This window comes from Amphiprion ocellaris, chromosome 9 (assembly GCF_022539595.1).
Source record: "Amphiprion ocellaris isolate individual 3 ecotype Okinawa chromosome 9, ASM2253959v1, whole genome shotgun sequence".
Taxonomy (NCBI): domain Eukaryota; kingdom Metazoa; phylum Chordata; class Actinopteri; family Pomacentridae; genus Amphiprion; species Amphiprion ocellaris.
The window spans coordinates 14415584-14429819 of record NC_072774.1 but is presented as its reverse complement, the minus strand read 5'-3'; the positions used below and the strand labels follow the sequence as shown (position 1 = coordinate 14429819).

General features: G+C 38.2%; 1 long non-coding RNA gene across 1 annotated transcript; it reads right to left on the bottom strand.

The window, feature by feature from the left end:
- Positions 1 to 3305: 3305 nt before the first annotated feature.
- Positions 3306 to 13645, bottom strand: LOC111566125 (uncharacterized). Its single transcript, XR_002745971.2, has 4 exons — positions 13462 to 13645; positions 13329 to 13379; positions 11833 to 11967; positions 3306 to 3570 (listed from the first exon to the last, which is right to left on the bottom strand). It is a non-coding gene; the product is annotated as an uncharacterized LOC111566125 (long non-coding RNA).
- Between the last annotated feature and the right edge of the window lie 591 nt (positions 13646 to 14236).

Here is a 14236-nt window from a genome sequence, read left to right as displayed (position 1 = left end):
GCAGATTAGGACTTTAAATGAAGGGTTCACTACCAAAACATTCAGTATAATTGAAGTCTCCCACAGCCTGATAAAAGCACTCAGCTGAAAGAGGGAAGAGTGTACTCATTTATGTATTCAGAGCATTCTCCCGACTATTTTACTCCATCTGAGCTCTGTTTCACCACTGCAGACACTGCGTCACTCTTCCTGATAAAACCGAACAATTAAATGAACAAATTAAATGAGATTTCATTACGGAGTTACAGGGTGGAACCTTCATTGTATCAGACGGTCACTGACATGACAAGCTGATAAAAGTCCAACGGCACATTCCACTGGTATTAAACTGGATTCTCATGCTAACATAAACTGGGTGGATATGATAGAAAACTTTGAATTTAAAATACATGGAGATTTTGAAAATGATGATGTCCACTCTTAAAATCAAGGCCAGACGGTGATAGCATTGGTCAAATAATTTAAAGAAATGATCTACTGAAAAGTCTTAAATACTCACAAGTTTGCTGCAGCTGTGGCTGAATTTAATTCACAACTGTTATGAGAGGATTTACCTCCTAAGCGGCCCTGGGGCAAAAATGTGTAGTGGAGCACCTAATGACCCCCACTGTACGTTGCAGGGTCATTATTTCCCCACAGACACTATCCAGTACTCTAGAAATGACACAAATAGTTGGTGAAATTGCTCATTTGAGAGAAAAGAAATTAATATTCTGAAAAGTGTATAAGTTCAAGTCACTGTTAAGCAAAAATGCAAAATATCTTCTGGTACCAGCTTCTCAGACGTGAGAATTTGTTATTTTCTAGTTTTTAGCTGATAGTAAACTTGGAATCTTTTAGTTTTTTGACAGCTGCTCAAACAAAATTACATCTGAACGACACTGGAGTCTATCCCAGCTGACTTAGGGCGAAGGCTGAGAACACCCTGGACAGATTAGCAGTGTATCGCAGGGCTACACAGAGAGACAATCAATCATCCCAAGCCACTCTGCAGCCCCTACTGTAAACAAATGAGCTCAATATAAACTAAAGCAATTTAGGTGTTAAAACTAGATTTTAGCAGTCTCTCTCCCTCTACAAGAACAACAAATGGAGCATGTAAGACCTGCCATAGACCTGCAATGGGGATTTTTAGGGCCCCCTGGAGGTCCGACTTGGCCCAGTTGGTAATCCAACATCAAACGTAAAGCACAAAAAACCCACACATTTTCATTAAAATGTGACAATGTGACAGGAAATGCAATGTAAGAGCGACAGCAAATGGTTGTTAAAATGTATCTTAAAAACAAAGTAACGCTAGTTGTGATGTTAACAGGGACACAACTTGTTCTTCTGCTGTCTCTCTAAAAAAGCAGTATGTTTTCTGTAGTATCAAACCAGATGAGGTGCTGTCCCCATGACTACAATATCAAGAACTGCAACTACTTGCTTTATTTGTTTCTGTTTTGATCTTTACTCCACGGAAAAGCAAAAAAGGAAAGAAGTGCATGGAGACCTTCAGCACAATCTGTCTTTTAAGGGAACAAACCAAGTTGAAAAGTAACATATTAGACATGTGCTTTCTGTATTCTATTTGTGTCCAAGTACAGTTCTTATTTTCATGCAGCAGCAATGTCAGTGTAATGCAATATGTTGTAATACTCTGCAACGTCTATTACCACCACACCTATCAAGAGTGCTGAACCGAAATGTCATGACAACAGAGAGCTGAAAAAAATAAAACAGAAATTAATAAGCTGAAGCGTTTCATTTTTATTTGCCTGGGATCAAGGAGTGATTATGAGTCATTCACAGAGAAAAATATCAAAACTGCACAAGTGGAAACTCAAAACCAGATGAGAAAGCTCTGGCCCACGTCGACTTGACCACAAGTTTGTAGACCGAGGATTACACTGACGGCCGACGACTATGACGGAGGGTTTATGAACTGCACTGCTACGTAAAACTGCGCCATGTCAAATGTGGCTTGTGTGTAACCCACCTACATTTGCAGTGAATGCATTGCGGCCTGTGTCCCTCCCACTAAGCCTTCTGGGATTGAATCTGGTTTCCCACTGTTTCCTCTCCATGTGTTTTACATCACTGGGTGAACGGCGAACAGGCTGGAGATAACCGCTCATACCTGCAGGGTAAAACACTGGCTCAACAAAGGAGTTGGAGGAGCTTTTATTCTGAAATTCGATATACACCATTTAAAACAAGTGGCAGTACTTTAAAATGAACCTGGCATGAGAGGAAAGCACACAACTGTTTCCAGTTACAGCCATGAGTCATGCAAAACTCTCTTTGCTCAGAATTGTTGTATTTTTGAGGATATCATCAATGACATACGAGATATTGACTAAAGGCATGAGCTTTTTTCCCTATTTGTGAGTGTCAGGCTAGGGTGGATAGCAGCCTGCAGCACTTAAGGAATAAAATAACACGTAAAACCACACAGCAGTAACACTTGCAGTTGCTGTAAAATTGAAAACGGAATAGAAATGGGGTTTCAGGTTTTCAGCCTGAAAATGCTGCCTCTGCATACTGTGCAATGCTCGACCGCTTACTAAATTGTTGATCCATCTTCTATCCTGCTTTCTTTTTTTTAGCCTTGGAGTTTCTCAGCAGAGAGGATCAAAGTGTCCATGCAATTCTTTTCAACATCCACCACCACCAACCTCCCCCTGCTTTTACCCGACAAAGTAATTGGAAACAGATAGTGAAGTTACGGCATTGTTAGCAAGGAGGATTCAGAAGAGAAACAAGAAACCAAAGAACAATAATTGCAAAGGGTCGTAAAAGGGGTCTACTGCTGAATATTTGATTTAAACATCCTGAACATGCCAGTTTCAGAATGTTTACTTTAAATATGGTACAACTTGTATTCAAGTATTAACATTTTGGGGACTTTCTGCCTTTGCTCCCTGACATTTCAGGAGAATTGTCAGTGTAAAATATGATCAAACATGAAAAAAAATGTTTTTAAAAAACTTGTCTTCTAAAATGTACAATAATTTAAGACTAAAACGAACATATTTTGGAGCAAACAGAAACAAGCAACATTCTTTTAGTCCAGGAAATGCTACAGAGTTTGTAGGAGGGTGGTCAGGGTGGACAGTGGCGAGTGTGAAACTGTATCAGTAAACCGAGGTAGAATTACAAACAGCAGCCCTGAGTTGCATGTGTGCATTGCTTTGTGTTTTTTGATTTGAATCCAGTTCTGGAGAGGTGGATCCACCTCTAACAAACAAAAATGCTGTATAGAAAGAAAATCATACGTGGGGAAAAAAAAGGCTGATCATAAATGACACAAGGGTTGCCACAGTTAGTCTGTTTAATTGATGATGTTGAGGTGAAAATGCATCAAAGTCCTTTTTTAACTAATGCATGTTCATTTTTTTAAAACCTAAAATTCTTCAGTTTATTACAATAAATATTCATTCATATCACAGTGCCTCATGACGTCAGCCGGTTTTAGCTCCAGTAATTTGTTGACTGGAATCAGCACCACAGTTTCAGACAATGATGGCAGCAGCAGATTCGATTAAATGTTAGTTTCCAAAGACCCAAGGATTCAGCATGCAGGTACTGCAAATAATCACAGAGCAAAAGATGGTTTGTAAACTGTACAAAGTTTCACACACACACATACACAACGCTATTTGGCACTGAGGTACTTTACTTCTGTTTGCTTCTCTCCTGCTCTCTGTGCTCACATATACTGCCTTTCAATACAGCCAGATTTCCAATAAAGCTGGTCTCATTACACATTATTCAGTTTTATCTTTCTATTTCACTGTTTCTGTCATCAGACAACAGAAGGAGGATGAAACTGTGACTAAAACACAGATCATTAAAACCATTTGTTAACCAGCAATCACTTCAAAGCTGCTGCTCTGCACCACTAAAATCCTTAATTCATAACTGCGACATCATCTAACAAATTCGCTGTACACAAGTCACAAAATAGGACATGCCATGAATGAGGCTACAGTTTCATGTAATTCAAAGCTATGACAAAAGTCTGAGACGAATTACACAATAAAGAGAGAAGAAACTGCTTTGACTGGTCTGTCCTTGTAATATAATTACAGTGCCCATGTTGCACCAGAACACAGAGGACTTTTTTTTTTTTTACTTTGAGTTAACAGAAACTTGGATTTCTTTTAGAGTTCCATTACTGACTTTAAATAAGCCCTCTTTAATTAATTTTTATCATGCTGGAGTTAACAGTTTAACTAAAGTTTGGCACTTTGATACATAAATCATTGTTCTGTGCTATATTATGCAGTGACAGTCTGTTGAAAATTGTTTTTGTCTTTTTGAAGAAAAATTAGTAGTTTAAATTAATTCAGAAATAGTTAAAATAGTTAATGGATTAGTCAGTTAGTCAGTGATTAAATAGATGTTAGTGGCAGACCCTAAGCAGCACTGAGAATTAAGTTTTTAGTCCAAGAAGACCTCGAAACACTGTTTGTTTTTGTTTGTTTTCAAAATAAATCACCATCCGTTTTAGACTGAATGTTCCAAACAAACAGAGACACACGGATTACAGTCCACGGATAGAATTATTCACTTTCTGAATCTGTGTAGCAGATAATGTTTCCATTAAAGGGTCAGCTGGTTTCTCAGTGGCGCCACATGGGTCAACCCCCCCACAACTCTTTGATTTGTTACAAGCCAAGACAATCAGAAGTCCTGCTTTGATTCTCTTGGAATTTCATTTCACTCCTTTCTGTCTTTTTTCAGACCTCCAGCTTTCTTTCTCTCTCTCTCCTCTCTTGGCTGCTGGCGGACGGCTTTGAAAAGTCGAGTGTGCCTGTTGATCAGATAGCCCTATAACTAATGAAAAGCGTCATGGAAGTGACAGCAAGATTAATGAAGTATCCCGGGCTGCACTCGCATGTGGCGCACTGGGGCTTTTCCTGCAGGGCTGCCGCTGCTGCTTAACCGCTATTTATGGTGACAAATAATGCCCCATTCTGCCTCCGACACCTGCAAGTCAAGGTTAAAAAACACATTCTCCACAGCTAGCGTGTGGCCGAGGACGACAGGATGGGGGAACGCAAATAAAGGGATGGAAGATGGAAGGCAGGGGGAGGACAAAGACGAAGAGAAAGGGAGAGCTGCCATTTCAGATAGAGAATAAACTTATTTTCTGAAACCGGGCTCGATGGGGGAGCAGGGGAGGTGGTGATGGGGCGGACAGGGAAAATGGGAATTCAGGATTAATTGAAAACATCTGTGCTGTGCAAAATGGCCGCAGCAGAGGAGCCTGAAGGGGATGATAGCAGAGAGGAATCTCATACAGTGCATGAGAACATTTATTATATTTGATTTGGTATTTATTTTTTTATTTTCTCATTCTCGAGGACAGCCGATGATGTCACCAACTGACTGGCTGTCTGGATGGATAGATAGTGTGTGTGTGTGTGTGTGTGTGTGTGTGTGTGTGTGTGTGTGGGTGTGTGTTTGTGTGTTTGTGTGTGTGCACGCAGACATCGCTTTGATCAAGAAAGTGTCTCATTTGTAGTCAATACCGGCGGCCGGAGCTCAGGAGCGGTCAATTCTGTGTGACCTTCAGCAGCAGCAGCCTTACAGTGGGCCAGGCAGACTGTCTGTGTGTGCCAAGCCAAAACCCAGGTGGAGGTTACACATGTGTGGGAATCCAGACCCACAAAACACGCTTACACCTTGACAGTGATAACGCACACACGTACGCGCAGAGACAAGCCTGCTTAGACCCAGGGGATCGTTGGAACTTCTGCCGTGAAGCCGTACAAACACATCTGTACAGAGACACAGGTGCAAATATGTGCACAGCTTTGCTTTTTGTATACAACATGTTTCAACACGCATCCGCACATGGACAAACACACACATGGATACAGTAGTTTGCTTCTGTCAGCATGCTTTTACAGCAGAAACAACAACAACACAACAACATCTGCATATGAATGTAGGCAAAGTGGGGAAAAAAAGGAGGATGAAAGCTTATTTTTTTGTCTTAGGGCTGGGTGATGTAGTTGATAAATTGTCTTCTTTTATAGTCAACATCAATAATTATTAATTTAATAAAGACCAGATGAAAAAAAGATTCATTTTGAAAAAGGTTTCATTACGTTACTTGAAATTTAACCACTTTAGCCTCTTTATTAAGGTGCACAGGTAATAATGTTAACACAAAAATTTAAAACAAATAAATACATTGATACACATAAATAAAAATAAACAAGGATAACTGAATGATTTCACTTTGATAAACATTAAATTAAAAAAAGCAAGTAAAATGCACCCCGATGTCAAGCCACTAAGTTTTCAGTGCAGGTTTCCAGAAGTGCATTATTTAGATGGAGGAGGTGGGGAACACAGGATTGTGGATGCTTTTGGACCACAAAGTCCACCTCACAAGAATGACCTCCTGTTCTGGCCTCATCCTCCACCAGAAGAGGTCTGTGAGCTCGGATGGAGGAAACAAGACGAAACAACACGAGACCCAGGCAGCAGCAGACCAGGGGGGCTTCATTATTAAGGAATATGACGGCCTGTGCATGAGGCAGACAGGAAGCACGGCTGGGGTTTATTCAAACAACTGTGCAATATTATGAGCTTTCATGGTGTTTTGTATCTAATGTACTAAAGTGAAACTATTAAATGCTACTGATGAAGTGTCTACTCCTGGCACATATCACTCTCGTTTTATTTCCCTGACCTAATTTATCATCTTGGATTTTAGCTCAAAATAAAAACCTGATGCTACAGGAAGTTGCAAAAGATTTCACTGAATGTAAATCCTCTCTAACATGCCTGATTGACATCTGCAGTCAGCAGCATCTCCAATTCTCTGTATTATAACTTAAACAAGCTACCTCTGCTCTGATCAGAGAAACGTGAACATTACCAGAGGAGGGAATTATCTCATCCAGAAAATCGCATCTTGAATATTGCAAACTTGTAAAGACTTAGCCGTGGCTTTCACCATGACCTGATCTCAGCAAGATGTAGTACATACAATTTTAAGACACAAGATTTCACCCAGCAACTTGAGAGGTCATCTAATTAAAATGAAGCAAGCAGTAGCCAGCAGGTCCTCCCTTATGACGAAAGGGATTTAAAAAGGAATGCCTTGACTGCCAAAAAAATAATAATTAAGAGAGAAATACAGAACATGAAGGGCTAATGAGAAAAAGTCCAGAAACTGTGTGAACAGAGAAGACAGATCCACTCATGACAACAACAGAAAAACCACATCCGGCACTATGACGATGCCAGAACTGACTCAGCCCTCACTATTTGCTTGTAATGGCTGCATTTGAGTAACAACATAAATACTGGGCCATGTTTGAAAAAACAGACACAGTGTTTGACAGCACTTACTCATCACCCAAATGTGTGATTCCTGAAACTCTGAATCATCAATCAGAATGTTTTCATCTGTTTATGAATTAAGCAATTCTCCTTTCATAGAATTCACATTTTCCTTGCATCGCTAAACATGAGCAATGCATGAGTGAATGCAGTTGTGTAATTTGCGTGTGTGTGTGTGCTGTGCAGCTGTTTGGCAGAGCCTGTCTGTGTGGATTTTATGTGTCTTACTGTCACATAAAGAGTTTTTACATTACTATGAATTTGCATTTGTGTGTATTTGGCTCTATGTGTGTGTGTGTGCTGCCAGTTGTTTTGAACCTCTCTGTTTATGTGTGTGTCTGCCTTAGAGCAGTTTGTTGTATATATCTCAGTGAGGTTGTCTTAATGCGTGCATCTGTATCTGAGTGTGTGTACAGTTTGTGCTGTGTGTGCTTTGCGCCTAAACATCTTCTGTGTGTTTGTGTTTAAGGGCCAAAGATAGAGGAGAGCAGGAGTCTCATGACTGCAGAAGCAGAGCAGCAGTCTGATATCAGCTCCTGTTGACTGTGATTACAACCAGGCAAAGAGGGAGGGGGAAAAAAATCATGAAAAGAAAAAGAGAGCGAGTGACTAAGTGAAAGCACAACGAGACAGAAGGGAGTGAAACTCAACAAAAAGACATTCTGGGAACGAGTGTGTGAGATTGAAGAGAAAACAAAAGCGTGAGTGTCATCAGCAATGGCTGAAAAAAGATGTGTAAAAGAGGAGAGAGAGAAAAAGACAAAAAAGACAGAATCAATCAAACGCTTATACGCACTTAAGTAACTTTCGCCTCACTGCAGTAATCGGATTTCTTTCATGTCATGCATATAAGCAAGTTGGCTTCTGTAATTGGGGTAGGTGATCAGAATAACTTGATTACCAGCTATATTTCTCTTGGAGAGCTCAGGCAGGGCACGAATCACTGTGACAGCGAAACGGCAGGATGAAAGGCAAGATCATTAAATGTAGCAATGAATCCTAGTTTGAAAATAATTTGGTTCCAAGTCTGAGTGAAATTGAAACGAACACAAAGAAAGTCGGTTTTAAAGTCACCTATTTGTAAAATTCATGCTGTGAAGACAAGCTGTGCTCTCTCACTACAGAGCTTCTCTTCTCACTGTGTCATCAGTCCAAATGCTCCAACACATACACAGAAGAAAACAATAAATCAAGACGGTGCAGAAATAAGTCTGAGGATATGGGAGGAATCTGATTACTGACCTGCAGCAGGTATACATGTTTTTTTTTTTTTTTTAACAGCTGGACACCCTAACCTACACTGACCGATTAGGCATTTCGCATGAAAATTCAAAATACAGCCACAAGCAGCAGTTTGCAAGGTCAACACAAAGCCGGCAGCAACAAGCTTGGCAAAGTCTTCATTTCAGCTACCTAATAACACTCTTCAGACAGAAGATACACAACACTGCTGCTTAATCAATCTCTTATGGTGACAGCACTCTGTCATTTAGACATACACCGTTTCTCCATCCAGACACACCCATGACAGTGATGGAGAGAGCCAGTACATGCAATTCCTTTTCAAATCACTTCAAAACAAGTGTAAGTAAGTCATAATATTGTGCGTGTCTATCCGTTAATGTGAATGCATGCAATTCCGACATGTGCCATGTTGAAAGGGACACAGAAATGTTACTAATTCTGAACTAGTGAGATTGTTGCCATGACTGTTACTGAAAACTGACCAAGGTGCTCATCCAGATGTGAAGCTGACACGTTCAGATGCCGCCACATTGACAGAAATGGGCTTAATTGTGTTTCAAGACAGACTGACAGCAATCAGGTAATAGTTTCATCATTTCATCAGTATACAGAAACAAACTGCATATCCAACAAAGTGTAAATGTAGGAAATAAGATCTTATCTCGTCTACTAGTGGCAGAACGATTTACTGGTCAGCCAATTAATCTGGCCAGTCAAATGTCCTTTTGTGAAAATTGGTATCTATTGACCATTGGCTCAGCATTGGCCAATCACCAGGGCACAGCAAAGAGGGTCTTTATTTTATGTTGGTCCACAGCTAGCTACTGCAGCTACAGCGATGGATTGTTTTTTCCATGGTGCAGAGCCACACTTTCAGTTGAGTAAGCCTCACCTTCAATGCTGCAAAAAGACTGCATTTATTACAAACATTATTCTTGCAATGCTATGCACAAGTGCTTGGGTAAAGCAAGATTAAAATTAGCTGCTACACAGAGAAATTTAATGTTACTGTCTTAAATTGACACATCATGGTTACTGCGACATCAGACATCAATATTAGTGGTAGAAAATGATGATATCTGCTGATACAATCTGTTCAGGGATGTCCAATAATATCGACCCACCCGATATTAGCATAAAAATGTAATATCGGTCAATATCGTTATCAGGTTTTTTTTGCCTATCATGAAAACCAATAAAATAATGCCTTGGCTTCACTGGCATTTACCAGTGCGCAAATGATGACATCATCAAACTGCGTCGTGAAGCGTGTAAACAAGTGTGGCTGCAGTAACAAGCTTGCTGTGCCTGACAAACAATATGTCTGTGGTTTGGGATTATTTCATGTGCCTTTCTTGTTTTTATTTGCACATTTTTGTTACTCATATGAAAGAGCAGGGTGGATTGATCCCAGTTTATGATTTTAATGACTGTGTGAGCTAAGTTGTGTTCCGTTATGAAGGCCACATATATCGGTATCAGTAGTGGTTGATATTGGACTCGGAAACTGAGAGTTGGACAATATCGTCGGTTATTGCCAAAAAAAAGCCAATATTGGACATCCCTAATTCTGTTGTTACTCACATTACCACTTTGTTTTTATGTGTTTTGTCTGTTTTTTTCTACAATATTTAGTACACAGCATACAGAAATTTAAATCTACATAAATCAACAGACACAACGCACATGCTCCGTTAAAGTTCAGCAATTTTGTGTCTCATTTGTTAAATTTCTGTATTTTATCTGAAGCCAGAAACAAAAACAAACAATAAAAAAAGAACAACACAATATCTGCATTATATGTCGGTGTCAGCCAATGAATAACAGAAATCAGCTCAACACTATTATCTACCATTTATCTTTGATGTAAAAAAAACAAACATCTACTTCATCACTACTTAATATTTTCCTCAAAAAACAAAACAAAACTTAAAAGTAAATACTCTGGAGTCAATGAAGTGCTTAATACATTTTTTAAAAAAAGGATTATAAACAGAAGGTGCTATTAAGATACTCAGCCATGTTTTACTCCTTTTCAGCTGCAATTGATTCAGGTTGCATGTTTTATTTGATTTACTGCTCACCTCAAGTATTAAGTGGATTTAAGGTTCTGTAACACTCATCAAGGGATTGGAAAAATATGTAAAATACCAAAAACATAGAGAAAATATAATAGCCTATAGATCCGTTTTATGAGACTCATGCATAGAGATGCAAATTTTAAGCAATTTTCCTCACCAGTGCTTGACCATGTAATCAACAACTGATCAAAGTTAACGTAAATAAAGTACAGTGGTTGCTTTTCCATGTACTAATTAAGCCATTCTCATGCACATCTAGTCACCGCAAATTCAGCTCATCATTATCAGCCACACGAATGCAGAAATGTTGTCCCGATTAACTTGGACTTGTTTTGTATATGAGAAAACTAGTCCAGAAGTCATGAAGCACATTAACCAAAGTCTCTGTCATGGCGGCCCATCCTTAGCTAAACCCCCATGACGCTCTCAGCCATACGGACAACCTTACATATCCACAACAATCGAAATTCAAGCTCAACACAACTCAAAGAACAATTACTAAAAAACTCATCAACAAATTTTAACAGATTTCACAATTAACATTCCTATGGTCGCTTGTGATTGCCAGCACAGAACTGCCTGTAGTCCAAGTAAGCGCCTCCTCAGGTCGCTACAGTATTAAACCCAGCGAGCGTGCTGCAGCCTTTCATTTCATTGAATAATAAGAGGCTCCACATGGTGGCATAACCAGGCACTACAGTTAATGTACAGTACATTTTCTGACATGCATGTCCCCCATCTTTGCCTTATCGGTTAATATATTGTTAATCATTACCACCCCTACTCATGCCTCAGTTACGTGGTAGCATGATTAATGTAGGTATCTAAAAACTGGGTAAGGTGCTCACAACTTATGCAATGAGCAATATGCTAGCCTGGATGCTGGACTAGTCACAGACAGCTGCCAAGACTCTGTTGGTTAGATAGGTACGGTTGAATTTCTTTTATGAAATGGTATCCTTACCTCAGTGAAAACGTTCTGTTGGCGCACTTAAAATACTAGGTTGAAAAGAATCTTTGCAAGGATTTTGTGATGCACTTAATTGCAAAATTGTATTGGTTTGGGTTTCAGACTTCCCCTTTACTTTTCACACTTTGTAATTCATCTTGTCAAAGCAAAAAAAAAAATAAACATAAGTTTTGGGAGCGTACTCACTTTGCCTGCGTCAGTTTGCCAAAGGATTTTAAACCTGTTGTGTTGAAGAAGTATCCTGACAGCAACTGTTCTAAATGTCCCCGGATGAATGATGGTCTGTCTTTTTCTTCACTACCAGTGAACACATGATAAGAGCTGTGAAGGGAAAGAAAACCAAAATATTACCATATTTTAACAGCCTCACTTTATGGCACTGTAAGCATTCTGGAGAAAAACTATTTTAAAACTTTGTGTCATAAATCTCTGAAAATAAATTACTGTTTATATTCCTATTGATTCATTCTATTTCAAATCATCAAAGTTTTATAACTATTTCTGCTCGGCTGTTTCTTTTTTGCCTGAATTTTTTTTATAGCACAAATGTGAATACTTATAAGAATATTTGTGAAATTTTAGTTTGCTACCTTAAATACTTCCCAAGATTTTTATTTTTAAAAAACTGCAATGTTAAGCACGCTTTTGTTTGCACATTAAATCTTGATGTGTAGGTGACAATGCATTTAAGATAAAAAACTGAAATTTGTTAAGTTATTTTTCATTGTGCCATTGATTCAGGATTTACAGTATCGGAAAAGTAGACGAAACAGTGAGTAGAAATATGACTTAAAAAATTAAGTCCCATCTTTGAGCACACATTAACAAAAAAGTTGGTAATGCAGAAGTCATTATTACAATTATTTTTTTAGTTCCTCATTGGAGAACCATTTTGATACTCCAGAATTATGTTCACTGTGGATCTGGCTATCTAGCAATATTTTAATTTTGTGGTAGATCTTGTTATACCTGCTCAATCAGTAATATAAGTCCAACAAAAATCGATATCTTTTCATTTTTGTGACCAGGTGTTTCACATTAAACAGTATTCTATATGTTTCGTTTTGTATTATTGTGACATGCAGCGACATATAGTTCACATAATGTCTCTTGTCGAATAATATATTTCTTGTGAATGTGTGCTCCAAAATGGGAATTTTCATTTCAGCTTCCATTTTTTCATATTGCATATTCTAAATTTTGATTTATCTGAACTCATAATTCGAGGCTATTTGATCCATTTATCTGATAAATAAATAAGAAATAAATCACTGGCATGATGAGAAACAACACTGCAGGCTTTTCTCTTTAATTGTTCCTGAGACAGCCTTGATATATGAATTAAAACTTTTACAGATACCATATTAAATATCCATAGTTCTTTTTTTTTTTTTTTTAAAGTTTCAGCTAAATCAGAGAAGAACCAGCAGAAGGCCACTGATTGTTTCAGACGGTATAAGCCAATTATGAAACTCCACTGTCAGAAGTCAGAGTGCTATCTGTAATTCAGTTTACCACGGAACTATAAAATTAGCACTGTTAATATAAATTTGCCTGCATATAGAACTGTTAAAGACATTAACAGTTCAGAATCACCTACGGAAAGGGGTTTTAACTAATTTAAACGTACTTCCTGCACCGCAAAATACACTTAAACAAGACCAGATGCTTAATTAAACCACCTGTTGTCCACTGGGACGCCAGTAGCAGTTTTGCCAGCTCGCAAATTCCCCCTGAAAACATCCAAATTTTAATGAAAAAGTGAAATAATTTTACTCAGCACAGTTCATGATATGGAACTAAATGATAACCAACCTTGTTCCAACATCACCCAGATGCCAAACAAACAAGAAGAGAACTTTTCTCACCGCGTCGTCAAATTCAGGTTAAATTGACCGTCCTTATGCCAATTTAGACGATTCCGTTTCAAAATAAAACATCGGGTTTCACAATAAAACTATTTGAATAAGGAAACACTTTTTCAAAAAACAAAACACAACAAAACAAAACAAACAAACAAACAAAAAAAACAGGACTGTGCAATACAGTCAAGAAATTGATCACAATAACATGTTTATCAATCAATATCAATAATTACTGATCATTTAAAAAAAATTTAACTTTTTTAACGCAGCTCAGAAGAACCTATGAATATAACCATCCTTCTTTTAAATGAACCACTTCAGTCCATTAATCAATGTACACATGTAATAATCCTAATTTTGCACAACACTGTAAAACACACGCAAATGCATAGTTCATTTACACACATAAATAAAAATAAAGGAATGATCTCAACTTGTATAAATGTGTGTTGCTGCTGCACAATGCAAACTTCCCCACTGTGGGATAAATAAAAGCCAATCTTATCTCATCTTATCTTGCAAAGAAATTATGTAAATTTATGGAAGCATGGTCATTTGTTCATGCAACCAACTTTTGTATTTTATGATATTTATGTTTTAATGGCAGGTTGCATCCTATGCATTTATGTGACATTATCAAGCATCTATCGAACATTTTTTTTATTGCTCTTAATCAAGAGTTGCAAGCACGAACATAAACAAAACAGAAAAAATAACAAACTATT